The 19,562-nt window shown below is 35.5% G+C and overlaps 1 long non-coding RNA gene across 4 annotated transcripts in view; it reads left to right on the forward strand.

Moving 5' to 3' along the window:
* LOC116421402 overlaps positions 1-19,562 on the forward strand; it is a 125,349-nt gene that overhangs the window by 72,121 nt on the left and 33,666 nt on the right. The gene's annotated exons all lie outside the window — the stretch shown is intronic.

Raw genomic sequence — 19,562 nt, forward strand, 5'->3', positions numbered from 1 at the left:
AAAGAGAAGGACAGGAGTAATAGGAGGCTATTATATCTTCAAACTCTTACAATTAAGATTTCAAATCACAAGGAAATGCAGACAGATCTCACGAATATAATTCTTTTCATTTGTTATTTCTCCCTCTCTTCCCCCTCTTCTCAAATTGGGATGTATTTAAAGAGCAGAAATACATTGTTTTACTATATGACCAGATTTAGCTCCTGAAAAAGTTTGTAACCAAGCAAGAACAGTTTCACAAAGAATAAAGTAGTAGAATCTGGAAATGTGGGTCTAAAGATGGAATATAGATCAGTTGAATGCCTATTGCTTGACAGGGACTTATTGGGATAGAACCAGGAAGAAATAGCATTTCAGAGTTGGAAAGGACCTTAAGCCATGCACAGCTCTGCTTCTGTTCTCTGTCTGCTGGTGTCTTAGGCACTCTCCATCCAGGAAGGAAGACTTCTAGGGGGCACAGAACTGTACCAATGAGATATTTTCATGTGCAAGGGTTTCCATCCTTACAGTTCCCCAAAGTGCTGATATCTCATGGAGAGGGTCTGCACAGAGATCTTTCAAACCATTCAATTTCATACTGAATATCCCCTATTCCCACCTCCTTCCTTCTCTTTTGCAGTCAAGGCAAGCTAATAAATCTTGCTAATCCTCTTTAGGATAGATTCTTATCTGAGTATTCAAAGATCAGTCTCAGATGAAGTCAGTGCTTCCTCTTTTTCAGGTGATCTGGACTCCACAGGATTGTAGCAATACCTTAGCAGTCCCAGAAGCCTATATAACTGTGATAGAACTGAAACATTGTCTAGGCCTGCCTTTTCCCCTTAATCATTGACTGGGATGTCCCTCAGCAGTAGAATCCCTCAATATCTAAACCAGCTTTGTTAAGAGGAACTTTCTTTTCAAATGATATTTGACTTGTGGCTCAAGATTTAAAAATCACTTTCCTCACAGTAACCCCTTGAGGCAGAGAATGGAAAAACTATAACCCTGGAATTTTTGCTTCAAAGAAACAAAACAACTTTTCCCAAACCACAAAAGCCTTTGTTCCATTCAAAGTATTTTAATGACAAGTTCAAAGATCTTTCTACCTCATTTACCCCATTCAGGTGTCTCAAAACTGAAAGAAGCATTTACAAATTAAGCTCTTATTAGCTATTCAATATTGTGAATGAGTCTTTCAGAGTCAGGCAGAAAGTAAGCCCAGAAAGAAAAAAAACTAAAAGTTTTGTTATTGTTAAGCTTTCATAATAGGGAGAGAGACAAAAAGAGAGATAGAGACACACACATACACACACACACACACAGAGGAGAGAGGCAGAAACAGAAAGACAGAGACAGAGATAGAAAGGCAAAGATAGAGAAAGAGTCAGAGAAAGAGAAATCGAGATCCTTTTTCAGATCAAAACCCAGATATCAACTTCTCCTTGATTGTGATCATGAAAGTTCTGGGAAGACTGAAATTGCAGTAGTGGTATAGAACAAAGTGGTAGTGGAGTGAGACAGTAGTGACATGTGTTCAAGAATTGTAGAATGTTGGAGGTAGAAGGGTATTTGAGAGATCATTTACCAGTGGTGGTGTTGAGGTACTGGAATGCAGTCAGACTCTCCATAGGGCTATCAAATGATGAGATAACTCACCAAAATGATGGAGTAAAAAGTGATACCCCAATAGAATGTTGGGGTTACAGGTTGGTGTGACAGGTTATCTCAAAAGAATCTGTAGGCATGGACCTTCTTGAAATCAGGGGGCAAAGATTTTATTGGGCTGCTAACAGTGGGTTTTTTAGCAAGGAAAGGAGTTTTAGCAATTAATAAGGGGAAAGACAAATATCCTAGTAGAGATGTCATTAAGTCATGGCAAGTGATGGATTACAGGGATAACCCTAAAAGGAGTTTGAGGGGAGTTGATTATGCCATAAAAGAGATTCAGCACCCTAAAAAGAGTTAGCAGAGGAATTACAATAGAAGTAAAGGGGAAATATATCCTTGGGGGTTTGACGTCATAACTTGGTTTTCTGATTGGATACAGTAACTGTGGAGGTATGATAGTTTCATCAATAAAAAATTTAGTTAAGAATTTGTACCAGAGTTCTCTACCTGGGGATGGGGCTATAATAAATCCTAGAATCAACTAAGAAAATTTACTCATAATTTTATCAGTGTTCTTCCCTGTTTACCTCCAGAAGTAGCTAAGCTTCCTGAAATTTCATAGACTTTGGAGGGGAAAGTAAGACAGATGATCTTGCACAGACCTCTTTTATTAAGTCTAATTCACTTGCATGTCATGGCATCACTTCCCTGATGTCATGGTCCTCTTCGAGTATGAAGGACAGATAACAACACCAATTCAGGCTCTTTCTGTCAAAGCCCATCTGGCTACCTAGGACTTCATCAGTGTCAAACTCAAATAGAAATGGACCTCAGGTCATACACTGAATCAAGAAAATCACAAATTTACAAAATTTACATTATCAGTGTTGTGTTTTTAGTTAGTTAATTAATTTTATTGTATTGCATTTCTATTATTCTATAGAATTTTCAAATTACGCTTTAATCTAGAGTTTTATGGTAGCTGGTAAATTTGACATCTTTGATCCAAATGAATTTTTTTTAACTTGTGGGCAAACTACATCTAGACAAGGGAAATGATTCATCTTAGTGAGCTACAGTGGCAAAAGTGACTAAAAATCAAGTCTTCTTACTCTCAGTATGTTTTTTTCCTCAGTGTCCTGTATACTTCTGCCTTTTTAGTCATTCTGTTTCCCATTTTCACCTACTACTGGCTTAACTCCCAATAGTGGATGCTCACTGACAGTGACTCTCATTTGCCAACCCACACTTACTGGGAGAAGCTTTAATTTTCTGAATTTCTGAGTCATGCTGTCTTGTAATGTGAAAATTTCAAAACAGACAGTATGTACTAGAGTCCTGAGACAAATGAAGCCTAATCATGCCTGCCTACCTGATACATTATGTTAACAGCAGAAGCAAAATAAATTTATTGGCAGCTTTCCTCAGCTCTTTTAAAATTCAATAATAGCCAAGTCACAATTGCTTTGAAGATTATCTTCTGTTCTCTCCCATTCCTCTACTCAAAAAAGGTACAATCCCTTCTAATTCTCTTCCTTTTGTGACTATTCCTACATTTTTTGGACTCTAGTTTCTTCATGAATTCAGATTTCAGAGATGGGGTTCAAAAGGAGTCTCTCTGAGTCCAGAAGGAAATCATGGAGATTCTCTGATTCATAGTGTTCTCATTGGTAAAACCCTTCAAAGAATCAATGTTTTTATCTATAGGAATGGGTCCTCTAATGGGGCAGATCCCAATTCATCAAAGCTTCCTCATGTGTTGGAATAGTTATCTTATTTAATTATCAACCTGACATGATTGATATGCTTTTCTCTAGTTTTTCCACTTTGTTTTTTTAAAAGCTTACACACCTTGAGCCTGACATTTTTACATAGGTTCCTAGACTTTATTCTGCTTCCAAAACTGTGTTGTTTTGCTAAAATAATCTTCTTTATAATCTTCACATGTGGTAGTACATTTCCCATATCCATGTCTTTGCACTGACTGTCCTCATTTCAGGGATTGTTCTCACTTCCTTCAAAATATAGCTCATCCACTATACATTGTTGGTGGAATTGTGAATACATCCAGGCATTCTGGAGAGCGATTTGGAACTATGCTCAAAAGTTATCAAACTGTGCATACCCTTTGATCCAGCAGTGTTACTACTAGGCTTATATCCTAAAGAGATCGTAAAGAAGGGAAAGGGAGCCACATGTGCAAAAACGTTTGTGGCAGCCCTGTTTGTAGTGACCAGAAATTGAAAACTGAGTGGATGCCCATCAATTGGAGAACGGCTGAGTGAATTGTGTATATGAATGTTATGGAATATTATTGTTCTGTAAGAAACGACCAGCAGGATAATTTCAGAAAGACCTAGAGAGACTCACATGAACTGATACTGAGTAAAATGAGCAGGACCAGGAGATCATTGTATACTTCAACAACAATACTATATGATGATTAATTCTGATGGACGTGACTCTCTTCAACAATGAGATGAAACAAATCAGCTCCAATAGAGCAGTAATGAATTTAACCAGTTACACCCAGCGAAAGAACTCTGGGAAATGAGTATGAATCACTAGATAGCATTTCCAATCCCTCTATTTTTGCCTGCCTAAATTTTTGATTTCCTTCACAGATTAATTGTACACTATTTCAAAGTCCGACTCTTTTTGTACAACAAAATAACTGTATGGACATGTATCCATATGTTCTGTTTAACATATACTTTAACATATTTAACATGTATTGGTCAACCTGCCATCCGGGGTAGGGAGTGAGGAAGAAGGGAAAAAATTGGAACAAAAGGTTTTGCAATTGTCAATGCTGAAAAATTATCCATGCGTATATCTTGTAAATAAAAAGCTATAATAAAAAAAAAGAAATTGAGATATCGCCACTCTGAAAAAATATAGCTCACCTTCTTTATGAAAACTTTCTTGATTCCCTCCTTTATTATATTTAATTATTTTCCATTAATTTTGTATTTATTCTGGAGATAAGTTTTCTGATAATATGCTTTTGTGTTTCTTCATGTCTCCTCTTAGAAATGTAAACTTCATGGCAATGTGTCGCATCATTTTCTTGGCCCTCATCTTTTCTAGCCTCTGTGTCTTTTGATACTAATCTCTTCCTTCACACGTTCTTGGATTCACTGCCATTCTGTCCTACAATTCTCTTCCTATAAGTAAGTCTATTCTTTCTTAGTCTCATTTCTTAAAGAAGACCATACATTTAAGGTAGAAAAATACCTTCGAGAATATCAAGCAAAACCTCTTATTTTAAAAACGAGGAAACTGAGGCAAAGATAGATTGTCATTTACTCAGGGTCCTACAAGTTGTTACTATGTAGTAACAGGATTGGAAGCCAGGTCCTCCTTATTCTAAGTCCAGTTTTATATACTATGCTATGCTATATACTATAAAGAGAAGGAAGAAAAATGAGCTGGCATTTAAATACAGATGTATGATTTGCAAAGTACTTTTGAAGCTCTTTATATCTTCTCTTGATTCTTAAGTGTGAATATATCTCAAAACTCTGTCCTAAGCCCTCTTTCCTTACAGCCATGTTCTTCCTTTTTTTCAATTACAACATTTCTTGATTCCTTTACCTTGTCCCTTCAAAAACAAACAAACAAACAAACAAACAAAAACAACACTAAACCAAACAAACAAACAAAAAAAAAAAAAAACAACCCTTGTATTTATTATGTATATATTTTGGACATCCATGTGTGTACACACATTATTTCCTCTATTGAATTTAAGGTAGTGGGGGATGAATGTTGTTCAATTTCATTTTTGCTTTTGTACATTGAGTGAGAGGATGTGAGGCATAATGAAAAGGAGCACCAGAAAAATGTGGGTTCGAATCTCATCTCTGACCTATATTGTTATGTATCTCTGGACAAATCATTTAGCTTCTCAGTGTCCTGGGTAATTCTCTATCATCAACATCTTCAATTCAACATTTCTAAAACTGAACTCATTATCTTTCTCCCACACCCTCTGTCCATGGTATCTACAATTCAAGATGCTAAATAAACAGTTAGGGATGGAAAACTGGAGGTCAGGAAAGAAATTAGGGCTGAACAAAGAGATCTGAAAATTTTCTGCAGAGAGATTCTAGAATCCATGGGAATGGATTTGAGTCTTCATGGAACATTGCCAGCTGATTTTTTTATTTGGCCCTAATACAATAGTTTGGCCCAGAATAGCATCCCACAGTAAGCTTAATTTTGAGCAAGTAGGCACTGAGGAATAGTTAACATTGTAACTTTTCATCTGATGTTTATCTAAATAGGACAGGGGCTGGCCACCTTTCCAAACTGGGATGTTATAATTTTAATCCCCATTCTTTCAGTTGGTTTAGCTCAGCATTGGGAAGGTATTTATGTTACATGCAAGGGATAGTAAGAATACACTAGTCAGTACTCAGGAGTGGAGAGAAACGGTTACTACTTCTATAAATAACAAGTCATGTTTTAGGGTGTCATTTAGAATGTCCCTTTCTTTCTGTCCATCTGTCACATAACCATGCATTGCCAGCCAGGACCATCATGGGATCATTTCCTTTCCTTTCAAAGCTTTTAGGTGATACAAGAGAGACCCAGTGAAGTGGACTAATAATGTGCTCTGATGTGCCATGATCTTATTTTACCTGTCAGCTTTATTTTTTTTTTTAAAGAAAAAAGGCTATTTGGGGCAGAGAGAAATGTATTTTCTAGGTGTGATAAATATTGCTTATTCCCAAGACAGTTCAGACCAGTATCAATTTAAATAATGCTGAACTTTCTCAAATAAATAGAATTCTTTTCTTAAAAAAAGAAATCAACCAAAAATCAAAGTCATATCCTCACACATTAATCAACATATGTTAAAAAATCAGAGAACTCAAATCATTCCTTAAATCAGCAGCTGTCTCCAAGAGAACTGTAGGTGGTACACTGTTAGCTGGCAGGCTGACCTCCAGTGGCCTTCAGACAGAGGGATTCACTTCGTTGACAAAGATACAAAAGCCAAGTGATGGAATAAGGAAGATGGCTCATTGTGACACTATTGTTTTCAGGAGTGGTGGCTGCTGTTGACATTTTCATGGCATTTCAAGTCCCTCTACAAATCTCTTATAAATACTACCTAATGCAAAGCTTGACCTTCCTCTTAAAATACAATGACTTATGAGATTTATTATCTTAGTTTCACATTTCTTCCTCCTTTTGTATATACCCACTAGAAGCTGTATTTTGGTTATGTGTGTGTTTTTTCTTTTTTCCTTTTTTTTAAAAAAATATTGAATAAGGTGCAACAATATTTTTCTGTTGTCTCACTCTCCTCCATTGTTCCCTACTCTCTGCCATTGTGTTGGCAGGAAAATTCCGTTCTGAAACAGAATATAGCTTAAACAGTTAAAAAAGGAATGTTTATGTCCACACTGTAAATCCTAATTAAGTCAAGCTGTTTCCTTTATTGGCATTGGATTTTGGAATCCAAATTCTGACTCTGCCATATACTTCCTCAGTTTCCTAATCTAAAAAAATCAAAGGATTATATTAGGTAAGCTTCATGTTTTAAAACAGCGATGCTATAATCCTCAAAAGAAATCTGATTTGTAAAAGCAAAACTAATGACAATGGCTACAAGAAATTGTGCAATGCCAAAATGTAAAATGCAATTGAATCATATTCTTATTGAGATCATTAAAGCCCCTCCTTCCCTGTATCAGCTAGAAGTAAAGTTCCTCATTTTTTCCCATCTCACTGAACTAAATTAATATAATTGAATTTTTGCAATATTCCACTAGTTTTTCCAAAGGTGTTACTGAATTATTAGCATTATTTAGACAAAATGTTATTTTTTATTTCTAAATTTGGAGAAAAATAATGAATAAGTTAAAGTAAATATCATAGTAGCAAAGGACTAGATCTTGTCAACGAGTAGGGAATAGATAATGACACCTGAAATAAACTCTTACAGATTATTTTATGGTAATGTTTCTAATAGAACATTTCCTTTTAGAAATAATACTAGCCTTGTTTAATAAAAAGTCCTGGTCTACAGGAAAATGGTGTTTTCCACAAAATTCCCTTTCCCATGTTGGGGCACTGTAGAACAAGTAATCTTACAACAAGGTGAAGAGAAGACAGAGGACTGGAGGCCAGACTGGAAGATAAAGACCTTCGTGGTGGCTGTCCTGTCTCCTTTACAGTCTGTCTCCTTCACCTAAGGCCGGGCTAGCTTTCTGGGGGACCTTCAGATAGGCCTTGGTCTTAGTGGAGAAGTGAAGGAGACAGGACAGTCATCAAGAGGGTCTTTATCTTTGAGTCTGGCCTCCAGCCTCCTTCAGCCTTCAGCCTCCAGCCTCCAGTTCTCTGTCTTCTCTATCTTCTAGTCTGTCTTCCCTCCCAGATTTTTTAGCTCTTATGTATTCTACTACAAATGCATCATCATAGTGTCAATCTTGTAGAATAGGTGTCAACTTGTAGAACTGTACAAAGTAAATGTAAACTAGAGAATCATTATCTTAATTCTACTGAGGTAACACCTTGTTTTAAGATTACTTGTTTCAAATACACTTGGGCCTATAAGAGGGCACTTTCTAAATAAATGTTGACAATTGCAAAGGTAAAAACAGATCTGGAGCAGAATAGCACTTCACTTGAATTTAATTGAAATACTTATTCTTTAAATTTTCATCTTGAGTAAAGTTATTTTATTCCATTTTATAACACATGTGTTTCTTACTGCATTTTACCTTCACTTGGATTGGTTTGTGAGGTTTAACCTCATTGAATTGGTTGGTGGTAGGCTTGATCTTCAATAATGGGAATTCTAGCTTCATAATTGAGTGAAAAAAGGGATTTCTAACTAAAGCATGCATTTTTTCATAGACATTACTAACTGCTAACAGGTTTCATGGGCAGTGATAAGTGCTGGACTTGGACTAATGGAGGATTGGCTTCAAATTCTTTTCTGGTACTTTTGTGGTAGTGTCCTGTGGCAAATTACTGACTCTACATCGGGATCCTCAAACTACGGCCTGCGGGCCAGATGCAGCAACTGAGGACATTTATCCCCCTCACCCAAGGCTAAGAAGTTTCGTTATTTAAAGGCCCATAAAACAAAGTTTTTGTTTTTACTATAATCCGGACCTCCAACAGTCTGAGGGACAGTGAACTGGCCCCCAATTTAAAAAAGTTTGAGGACCCCTGCTAGATGATTCAGATAATTCATTAGGAATTTCATAACCCTTCCATATTTCTCTCCTGATGACTCCAATATGATAGGAGCTCAAATAGGCAACAGGGATGTAATAGAAGGAAGATAAAATTTAGGGTAAGAAGACTAGGCTTGAATCTTATTTCATGACCTTTGTACTTCACTAATTAAACTCAGTATTCTTCTTCCTTAAAATGAGAAGAATGACAAAATGAAAGAATTTGAGAGTGGAAGGAATATTGTGGCCATGAATAGTTCAATACATCCCCACCCCACCAAGAAGTCCCACTAAAAATCCTTGACAAGTGACTATACAAATGTCTGTTTGAATATCTCTAATGTTGGGTCATCCTTAAAGGGAACTCATGACAGTCTTAGTGAGTTCTAATAATTAGGAAGATTTTTTTTCCCCATTCTCCCTAATAATATACAGACTAAATCTGCCTCTTTGTGATTTATCTGTTTACTTTCTGGGTAGACTATTACTATTACTACTATTAGTACTACTACTACTACTACTACTACTATACAACTACTACAATATTACTATTACTACTACTACTACTATTATTACTGCTACTACTATTGTTGCTACTCCTACGATTACTACTAATACTACTACTGCTACTGCTACTATTACTGCTATTGCTACTATTGCTACTACTGTTACTACTACTACTACTGCTACTGCTACTGCTATTGCTACTATTACTGCTACTAATATTATTACTACTACTACTGCTACTATTACTATTACTACTACTACTGCTGCTGCTGCTGCTGCTATCACTACTGCTACTGCTACTACTACTATTGCTAGTACTGCTACTACTACTACTGCTATTACTACTACTACAACAACTACTATTACTACTACTACAGCTGCTACTATTATTATTACTACTGCTGCTGCTGCTGCTGCTGCTGTTGTTGCTGATATTACTACTCCTACTGCTATTAGTACTGCTACTACTTCTACAGCTACCACTACTATTACTAAAACTGCTATTGCTAGTACTACTACTACTGCTACTATTACTATTACTAGTACTAATATTATTATTTTTGCAACTACTACTCTTGCTACTGCTAATATTGCTGCTGGTGCTACTGTTACTATTATTGCTACTATTACTACTATTATTACTATTACTACTGCTGCTGCTGCTGCTGTTGCTGCTACTGCCACTACTTCTGCTACTGCTGTTCTTACTAATACTCATGCTACTACTACTACTACTACTACTAGTATTGCTAATGCTACTAACTACTACTATTACTACTGCTGTTACTGCTACTACTATTGCTTCTGCTACTACTACTACTATTAGTATCACTACTGCTATTACTACTATTACTATTACTACTGCTAGTACTATTACTATTACTACTACTACTGCTACTACTACTAATATTACTATTACTACTACTACTACTACTACTGCTACTGCTACTACTACTAATATTACTATTACTACTACTACTACTACTGCTACTGCTACTGCTACTACTACTACTATTACTACTGCTTCTGCTACTACTTCTTTTACTGCTACCACTACCGCTATTACTACTGCTAGTACTATTACTACTACTACTATTACTACTACTACTACTACTACTACTATTACTACTGCTTCTGCTACTACTACTTCTACTGCTACTACTACCACTATTGTTATTACTATTACTACTGCTAGTACTACTACTACTATTATTGCTATTACTATCACTATTACTATTACTACTGTTACTACTATTGTTACAATTGCTACTACTACAACAACTAGTATTTCTGCTACTACTAGTATTACTACTATTACTACTTCTACTAGTACTACTACTATTTCTACTGATGCTACTACTACTACTACTACTACTACTACTAGTACTCCTGTTACTACTACTATTACTATTGCTACTACTATTACTAGTACTACTAAGACTGCTGCTGCTGCTGTTGCTACTATTAGTGCTGCTAATTGCCTTTCTTTTTTTGCCTTTCCTGGCATGACTATCAAATGAAACATCCTGTCTGAGTGCTTTGTAAAGTGTAAAACTATCAATAATATCATGTGACTTAGAGATCTGAAGGCAAATCTAGTTCCACCAGGTCATCTTCATGGTCTTCCTCATTACTCCCACTTTCATTCCATTTCTCCAGTTTTGTAAAGCTTAAATTTATGAGTTATCCGTAAGAAATCAACCCAAATCCCCCCCACACATAAACATACGCATACACATGTGTGCACACATGCTTTCCTGTCATTCTTACCCCATACCATGACTATCCACAAACCCCTAGATCAACACTACCAGTTCTGAAAAGGTCATATCAATAGATATCTCTCTATTTCTCCAATCACCAATCCTGTGATTTCCTACAGGAATTGCTTGTAGAAGCATTGCCATCTGTTTCTATGGAGGGAACACCAACACTGACAAATCTGGAAATCCCTAAAATATTGTTACCTGTATTAATTTAATCTTTTTTGTTGTTGTTACTTTTTGAGACTATCAATTCTAAGAATTTTAGACCTCATTCCTTATGTATTTAGAGCATTTGGTGCTTCCTAGAGGAAAAATAATACTAGTGATAAGAAATGTTATTTTTTTTTATCTAAGTCAAAATGAAGATAGAATTAATTTGTTCAGCAAATATTTATTAAATGTTGTTCTAGATTTCAAGAAAGGTGGCATAGTAATAGTAGCTAATGATTCTCAAAACTACTTGTTCACTCTAACCATCTCCAGCTGTCTTTCAGACATTTTGAATTGGGTATCCAATAAATATATTACATTTAATATAACCAAAACAGAAATCATTATTTTTCCTTAAACCTTATGCCTTACTTCCAATTTCCATATTGCTGTCTTAGACATCACTTTACTCACATGCCCCATACTCACATCCTATTAAGCATCTTTATCTCTACTATTTCTCACTTCCCAACTTCAATCTATTGCTAAGTCCTTTCTATTTCAAATTTGCAACAGCTCTAGAATTGGCCCCCTTTTCCCACCTGATACTTACCTCTCCAATATAGACACTTAACCTTTGGACTATTTCAAAAGACTATTGATGAGTTTACCTGCTTCAAGTCTCTTATCACTCCATCCATCTACCGAAGTGATTTACATAAAGCATAGATCTGACCATGTTACTCTCTCTCAATAAATGCTGGTAGTTCCAAATATCTTCCAAGATTAAACATATAATCCACTGCTTGATATTCAAAGATCTTCATAACCTACCCTCTTCCAACCTTTCCAGTCTTCTTACATGTAACTCTTTACCACATACTCTTAAATATAGTTACATTGGCATCCTTGTTACTCCATGAGCAAGACAATCTCAACTCCAGGCATTCTTTTTATATTTTGCCCATCCTTGGAACACTTTACCTTTTTCTCTCAGTCTACTAATTTCCTTTAAGTTCCACCTAAAATCCAATCTTCTATTGAGACCCTTATACAACCCCTTTTCATTCTAATTCCTTTACTGTCTAATTATTAGTTATCCTACATACAGATTTTTTTGAATTTTTTTCCCTCTCCCCCTTCAGATCACAAGCTCCTTGAAGATAGTCTTTTGCCTTTTGTTGTATTCCCAGTGCTTAGCACAATGTCTGACAATGTTAGATCACAAGTTTCTTTTTCCCCTTTTTTATTTTTTTTTATCAAAGCTTTTTATTTTCAAAAACATACACATGGATAATTTTCCAACACTGATCCTTGTGTTCCAAAATTTCCCCTCCTGCCCCTCACTCCATCCCCTAGATGGCAAGCAATCCAATAAATGTTAAACATGTTAAAATGTCAAATACAATATATATATATATATATACATATTTATACAATAATCTTGCTGCACAAGAAAAATAGATCAAAAAGGAAAAAAATGAGAAAAAAAACAAAATGCAAGCAAACAACAACAAAAAGAGTGAAAATGCTATGTTGTAATTCATACTCTGTTCCCATGGTCCACTCTGCGGGTATAAATGGTTCTCTTCATCATAGAAAAATTAGAACTGATTTGAATCCTCTCATTATTGGAGTCACATCCATCAGAATTTATCATTGTTTAGTCTTCTTGTTGCCATGTATAATGATCTCCTGGTTCTGTTCACTTCACTTAGCATCAGTTCATGTAACTCTCTTCAGGCCTTTCTGAAATCATACTGCTGGTCATTTCTTACAGAACAATACTATTCCATAACATTCATACATCACAATTTACCCAACCATTCTCCAATTGATGGGCATCCATTCATTTTCCAGTTTCTTGCCACTACAAAAAAGGGCTGCCACAAATATTCTTGCACATACAGGTCCCTTTCTCTTCTTTAAAATCTCTTTGGGATATAAGCCCAGTAGAAACACTGCTGAATCAAAGGGTATGCACAGTTTAATAGACTTTTGCACTTAGTTCCTCTCCAGAAGGACTGAATCTGTTCACAGGTCCACCAACCATGTATCAGTGTCCCAGTTTTCCCACATCCCCTCCAATATTTGTTATTATCTTTTTCTGTCATCTTAGCCAGTCTGAAAGTTGGATCACAAGTTCCTTGAGGATTGCTTTTTGCTTCTTGTTTTATGCCCAGTGCAGGACAAAATGTCTGACCCATAGTAGGCTCTTAAAAGTTTATTGACTGACTTATTAATGGATTGAGTTCTGGAAATGGAGTTGATAATAATTGGTTTGAAATATCACTTTCTACACTTGTAATATATATGACTACATACATTAGTAGTATATGTATGTATAACCTGATATTTTTATTATGCTGTGTCTCAGTTTCCTCATCTGAAAATGGGAAGGTTGGGCATAATAACTTCTTTTTTATTATAGCTTTTTATTTATAAGATCTATGCATGGGTAATTTTTCAGCATTGACAATTGCCAAACCTTTTGTTCCAACTTTTTCCCTTTTTCCTCCCACCCCCTCCCGCAGATGGCAGGTTGACCAATAAATGTTAAATATGTTAAAGTATAAGTTAAATACAATATATGTATACATGTCCAAACAGTTATTTTGCTGTACAAAAAGAATCGGACTTTGAAATAGCGTAGAATTAGCCTGTGAAGGAAATCAAAAAGGGCATAATAACTTCTAAGATATTCCAACACTACTGTTATAATGCTAAAGTACTAACATGCTATCTAGGAAAAAGAAATATACATATATATATATATATATATATATATACACACATTGATAAATAAATAAAAATACATGTGAAATATACAGAGTTATTTCCTATATGGGACCACTTCAGTTCCAGAAGCCAAATTGCTCTGAGATGCTCAACATCAGTTGCTTCTATCCAAGGAAAAGACTTCTGATAGATGTCAGGATAAAAAAAAAGTTGAAAAAAAAGAACCAATTTTTAATTTCCCTGAAAGGCACCACACCATATGTGCATTTCTACTTAGCTGTTTTCCAAAAGACTATTTGCTCTCTCTTATTTCACCAGTGGAACCAGGCGCCCTATCTCCTCTTTCCCTAAAGTGTTGCATAATACAATTTGGCTGAGAAGCAATATATGAGGCTCAACTGTTTAACCTTTACTTTTAGGGGGGAAATTCAGCATACTAATTAGGAAAGATGCCACCCAAGGGGCTCTAGTTCAATGTTATTTCCTTCTGGAAAATGCAGGGGATGTATTATGAAATCTACCCTAATGGAGCCAAAAGTACTCTCCCCCGCCCCTTTACTCTTCTCAGATACGGGCAGAGTCTATGGCCCTTTCTCAGCTGTTGAAATTAAATGCAATGCACTTACCTAGCTAACCTGAAGGATAGATTTCCTAAGACTGTAATATATACTGTGGCCTATAATAGGAGAAGAGCCCTGAGCCGGCGTGCTGGAGGCCTGCATTCTAGTCCTTGATTTCTAATGAGGAAACTGAACAATCAGTTCTTGCCTTGGAATCTCCTTTGCTATATCATCATCCACACTTTGCACCGTAACCTTGATGTCTCTCCATACTCTCTCCTGAATTTACTTCATTGCTCTCTCATTTCCACTTTTTTTTTCCTCTTTGAATTCTTCTTCTTTTCATTCCTCTTATTCTCTCCCTCTTCTTTTCTTTCTTCCCTTCTCTTCTTTTCTCTTTGTCCCTTTTGTCATTTCTTTTTTTCTCTTTTTATTTTATCAGTCCCAAAATGCTCAGTTAGCATCATTGTACAGATGAATCCCAAATCCATATATCTAGTGCTAATCTCTGAAGACATCTAAAACTGTCCCATACACTATTTTAATTTTTTCTAAAATTCACTCCTTTTCCAAATTTCTCTATTTTAGTTAAAGGGTACCATCACCTTTCCACGAACCCTCTGATTTTTACAGTACTCTATTCTTCTCTGACATTCACTGCTCATATTTTTTTTTTCCAAATCCTGTTTCTTATCTAAAATGCATGCACTTTGTGTCCCATACTTCCATATTCATCCCCTTTTCTTCAATCATACAGCTAACAACACCCTACTCTATTCAATTGTTTTAAGTTTTATTTCTCTAATTACTTGTGTGTTAGAGCATCGATTTCTTTGATTTCTTCTTTTAATTGTCCATTTACAAATTGGGGAAGGATTCACATTTTTATAAACTTGACAAAGTTCTCTCTATATTTGATATATGAAGGCTTTTACAAAGAAAATTGCTGTAAACGTTTCCCTCAGTTTCCTCTTTTCCTTCTATTCTTGGTTTTGTTTGTGTAAAAAAAAATAACTTAATGTTATCACAATGATTCACTTTTCTTCCTGTGATTCTCTCTATCTCTTGTTTTGTCATAAGCTCTTCCCTCAAGGACAGCTATGTGATACAGTGGGTAAAGCACTGGCCCTAGAACCCTGCTGAGTTCAAATCCAGTCTCAGACACTTAACACTAGCTTGTGTAATCCTGGGCAAGTCATTTAACTCCAATTGCCTCATTCCCCCCCTAAAAATATATATATAAACTCTTTTTTAATATTTTCATCTCCTCTCAGTGTCTTTATACAGACAGCCTTCCCTCCATTCTTGAAATTGTACAACCTCATAATAAAATACCATACAGACCTAGAATTTTGAAGGATCTCAAAGGGAATCATCTCCAGTCTTTTCCTTTTTGCAAATTCTGAAACTCAGGCCGGCCTTAATGAGTTAAATGATTTGCCCAAGGTCACCCAGTAAATAACCAATTGTTCCCTGAATTTAGAGGCAGTCTCCTTTCCAGTATCAATTATTCACAAGACAAACAACCAAATGAATGACTAATAATAAGCAAAACAAATAAATAAGCAAAAATCCCACATGAAAAAATAAACTAGTGAGCAAATAGACCAATAGTTAAGTATCTTAAGTAAAATCTGTATCTTATCTATAAGTACATTTTTATCTAATTATATTTATTTATAAATAGATAAGATGCTTATCTATTCATTTATTTGTTCACTAGCTTATTTGTAATTTTAATTTAATTATAGTTTTGAAAAATGATTGAACCAAAGCTGGGAGGTAGGGTACTAATGAGGTGTATAGTACTCCCACTAAATCCCTCTACAATGCTTGATTGTGTGTTTGAGATGATCATAGGGCCATGAAAGTTATGCTAACATAGACAAGCATAGGCAAGTCCTACCAAGTTGTAATGGCTTCTATCATGGACTTGGTAACAGAATTTGTGTCAGCCATCTTAGTAGCACCCTAGTTTAGTAAGAAGAGGCTTATTATTGGAAGGCTGAACAAACAGTATTTTAATCTTCATACTCAGAAACTCTTCTCTCTCTCTCTCTCTCTCTCTCTCCCTCTCTCTCTTTATATCTATCTAGATTAGATATATATGTATGTAAAATAAATCAGATTTTGTTACAGAGTAATAACAGACAAGTTAACCAGTCACATCACCAAACATTTATTAAGCATTTTTTTTACGTGCCAGCCACTGTGTTAAATACTGGGATTACAAACACAAAGGAAAAAAGGGAAGACAGTTTTAGCATTCAAGGAATTTACATTCTAGTGGAGGAAGTTAATATATAAAAGCTGAAAAGGGGAAGGAAAAGGTATTTTGGAAAAAATTTGAGAGTCTACAATGGAATCCAGAGAGTACTGAAAGATGGAACATCACTGCCTTTTGTCCTTTTCTTAACATGGAGATTCTTGAGACAGACCAGAAGAAAGGGAAACTGGGATATATCTAAGGAGATCTACTTTCCTGAGAGTGGAATCTAATTATTCCTGGGGGCAATTGCCATTCCTATGATTTTTATATTCTGGGGAACAGACTATATTGCCAAATATAGAAGTGTCTATACCACTGCTGCTCTACTCCAGTCTGTTTTCTGAGCCACCATCTAATACCCTGCAAATCCATCCTCACACAACAATAGTTTTTGCCTTAGGGTTAAAGAATTCCTACTTGGGCTCTAGCTAACTACCCAATGGCACAAACACTGACACTTGATGGAGTCTTAGATTCATGAAATATTGAAGTATAGTCTAGTAGAAAGCCCTGTACAAACAACAAAATCCATGCTGTCCTTGACATTAATGACCTGTTAATATACTGTATCTTGCATGTTAGTGTTGGCCTTCCTCCTCTGTGCTAGCCAGAGACTGACAACTGTTAACTAATCCACTACAAATTTTATTGACTCATAAACTGCCTTTTCGATTTCTGCATTTTTCACCCATTTGCAGAACTGTTTCCTGACTGGTTACACAAACCCAGTAGATATGAGAATATTTGTCACCTGTCAAGAGTACTCTGAAGCCCCAAGTCAAAAAGCAAATAAATATAAAATTTTTAAAAAGAAAAAAAAACCCTAATATTTTTTGTACGTATGCTCTTCAGGAATCTAGCTTGTTGGAAGCCTGAGATTTACTTGCCTTATTCAAATCCTGAGATTGACAAAGAGATAAATTATATCCCCATTTCTCTTTGCACAGGGTACAAAAGGCCTTAAAATAACCGCAAAGAACCAACCCGAGATTAATATTCATGAAACCCTACAGATCACTGCAAACACAACTCATTTTTTATGCAGGCAAGGAATAAACAAACTTTCAAGAGTGCTCTAAAAGCCACAATGGATGGGGTTTGGCACATGCACACCAGGCAGAATGCACAGTCTGCCCTTCATAGGGCCCAAAGGAGAAGGCCTAAGTGGATTAGAGATTTGAGGAACATTGGAGGAGAGGGTGAGAGAGACTTATAGACAATTACAGCTGGAAAGAAACTTGGAAATCAGTTAGTGAAACTGCCCCTTTTGAGAAGTAACTGGTAGCCAAGAAAAGGCAAGTGACTGACTGACAGGTGTGAGAAGACAAACCTTACAGGGAAAATGATCTTTTTCTTTAAGTGTCTTAAAAGTGGTTATTAGCAGGATTCCAGATGAGATGCTTAGCTCTACTGAAAAGAGGAAGGAGAATTAAGTCCTATTTTAAAAATATGCAAATGCTGTCTGGATGTAATGGGAAAAAAAAAAAAGAACCTTAATGAGCTTAACTGTTCTAGCTATTATAAATCTCTGGCCCTCAGTTTCCTTAAATGGCATAGATGACCTATGAGTTCACTTTTAGCTCCTTTGATCAATAATGAAATTGTCTATTTTGGGAATTAATGAGTTCCCTGCCACTGGAGGAATACAAACAGTGGCTTTATGAATATTTTTTCAGGGATATCGTTGTAAAGCCTAGATTTTGCAATTCTGAGATTTTGAAAGTCATGGCAACTAACATTTTTAGATACAGAGGCAGATATGTGGAATGAGAGAAAACCTTGATTTCCAGGAATTACTTAAATTCAAATCCTATCTTTTTACTAATTGTGTTACTCTGGGCAAGATAGTTAACTTGTGTTTGCCTCAATTTTCTTATCAGCAAAATGGAGACAATACTAGTGGCTACCTCTCGGGATTTTTGTAAGGACAAAATTATGTAATATTTGTAAGTAGTTTGTAAAACTTAAAACAGTATGTAAGTGGATATAAATTATACTCTTATGCAATTTATACAAATTATATATTATATAACATATCATGTAATATGCACATATTATATATTATATAATATAAATACTATATATTACTATTATTATACTTTAATTTTTACAAAGTACAAAGTTCTTATAATCATTTTGTGAGATAAATAGGGTAATTGTTTTTTCCCTATATTTGAAGGAACCATGGCTTAACAAGGTGAAATGACTTTCACAAGATAGCACAGCTACTATGAATATATGAAGCTATAAATGTATTAAACATTTACAATATGTCATGTTCTATGTTTAAATACTAGAAATATAAAAATAAAATCAAATAATTCTTTCTCTCAAGAATCTAATATTCTAATGACAACATGCACATAAATCTGTATATAGGATATACAGGCAGAGAATTTGGAAGATAGGCTTTAGTGGGGAAGGCACTAGTCATTACGGAATCAGAAGAAAATAAACATTTGGGCATTTTTTTTTAATCTATTTCCTAAAGAAATTTGGAATTCTGAAAACCATAAAGAGGGAGAATATATCAGTCACGGTTGGTAGGGGTGTCTTTGCCACTGCAAAGACACAGGATGGCTGATGGAATAGCAAATAATACAGTATAGCTAGACTGTAGACTTTGTGAAAGGGAATGTTGTGTTAAGATTGAAAGTGGTCAGACTATGAAGAACCTTAAATGCCAGAAGAATTTATATTTGACCCTGGAAGTGACCAGCTGCCTTTGGAGTATTATTGAATAAGAAGTTCACATGGTCAGACCTATATTTGAGGAAAATCA

The sequence above is a fragment of the Sarcophilus harrisii genome, chromosome 2 (assembly GCF_902635505.1).
Source record: "Sarcophilus harrisii chromosome 2, mSarHar1.11, whole genome shotgun sequence".
Lineage (NCBI taxonomy): Eukaryota > Metazoa > Chordata > Mammalia > Dasyuromorphia > Dasyuridae > Sarcophilus > Sarcophilus harrisii.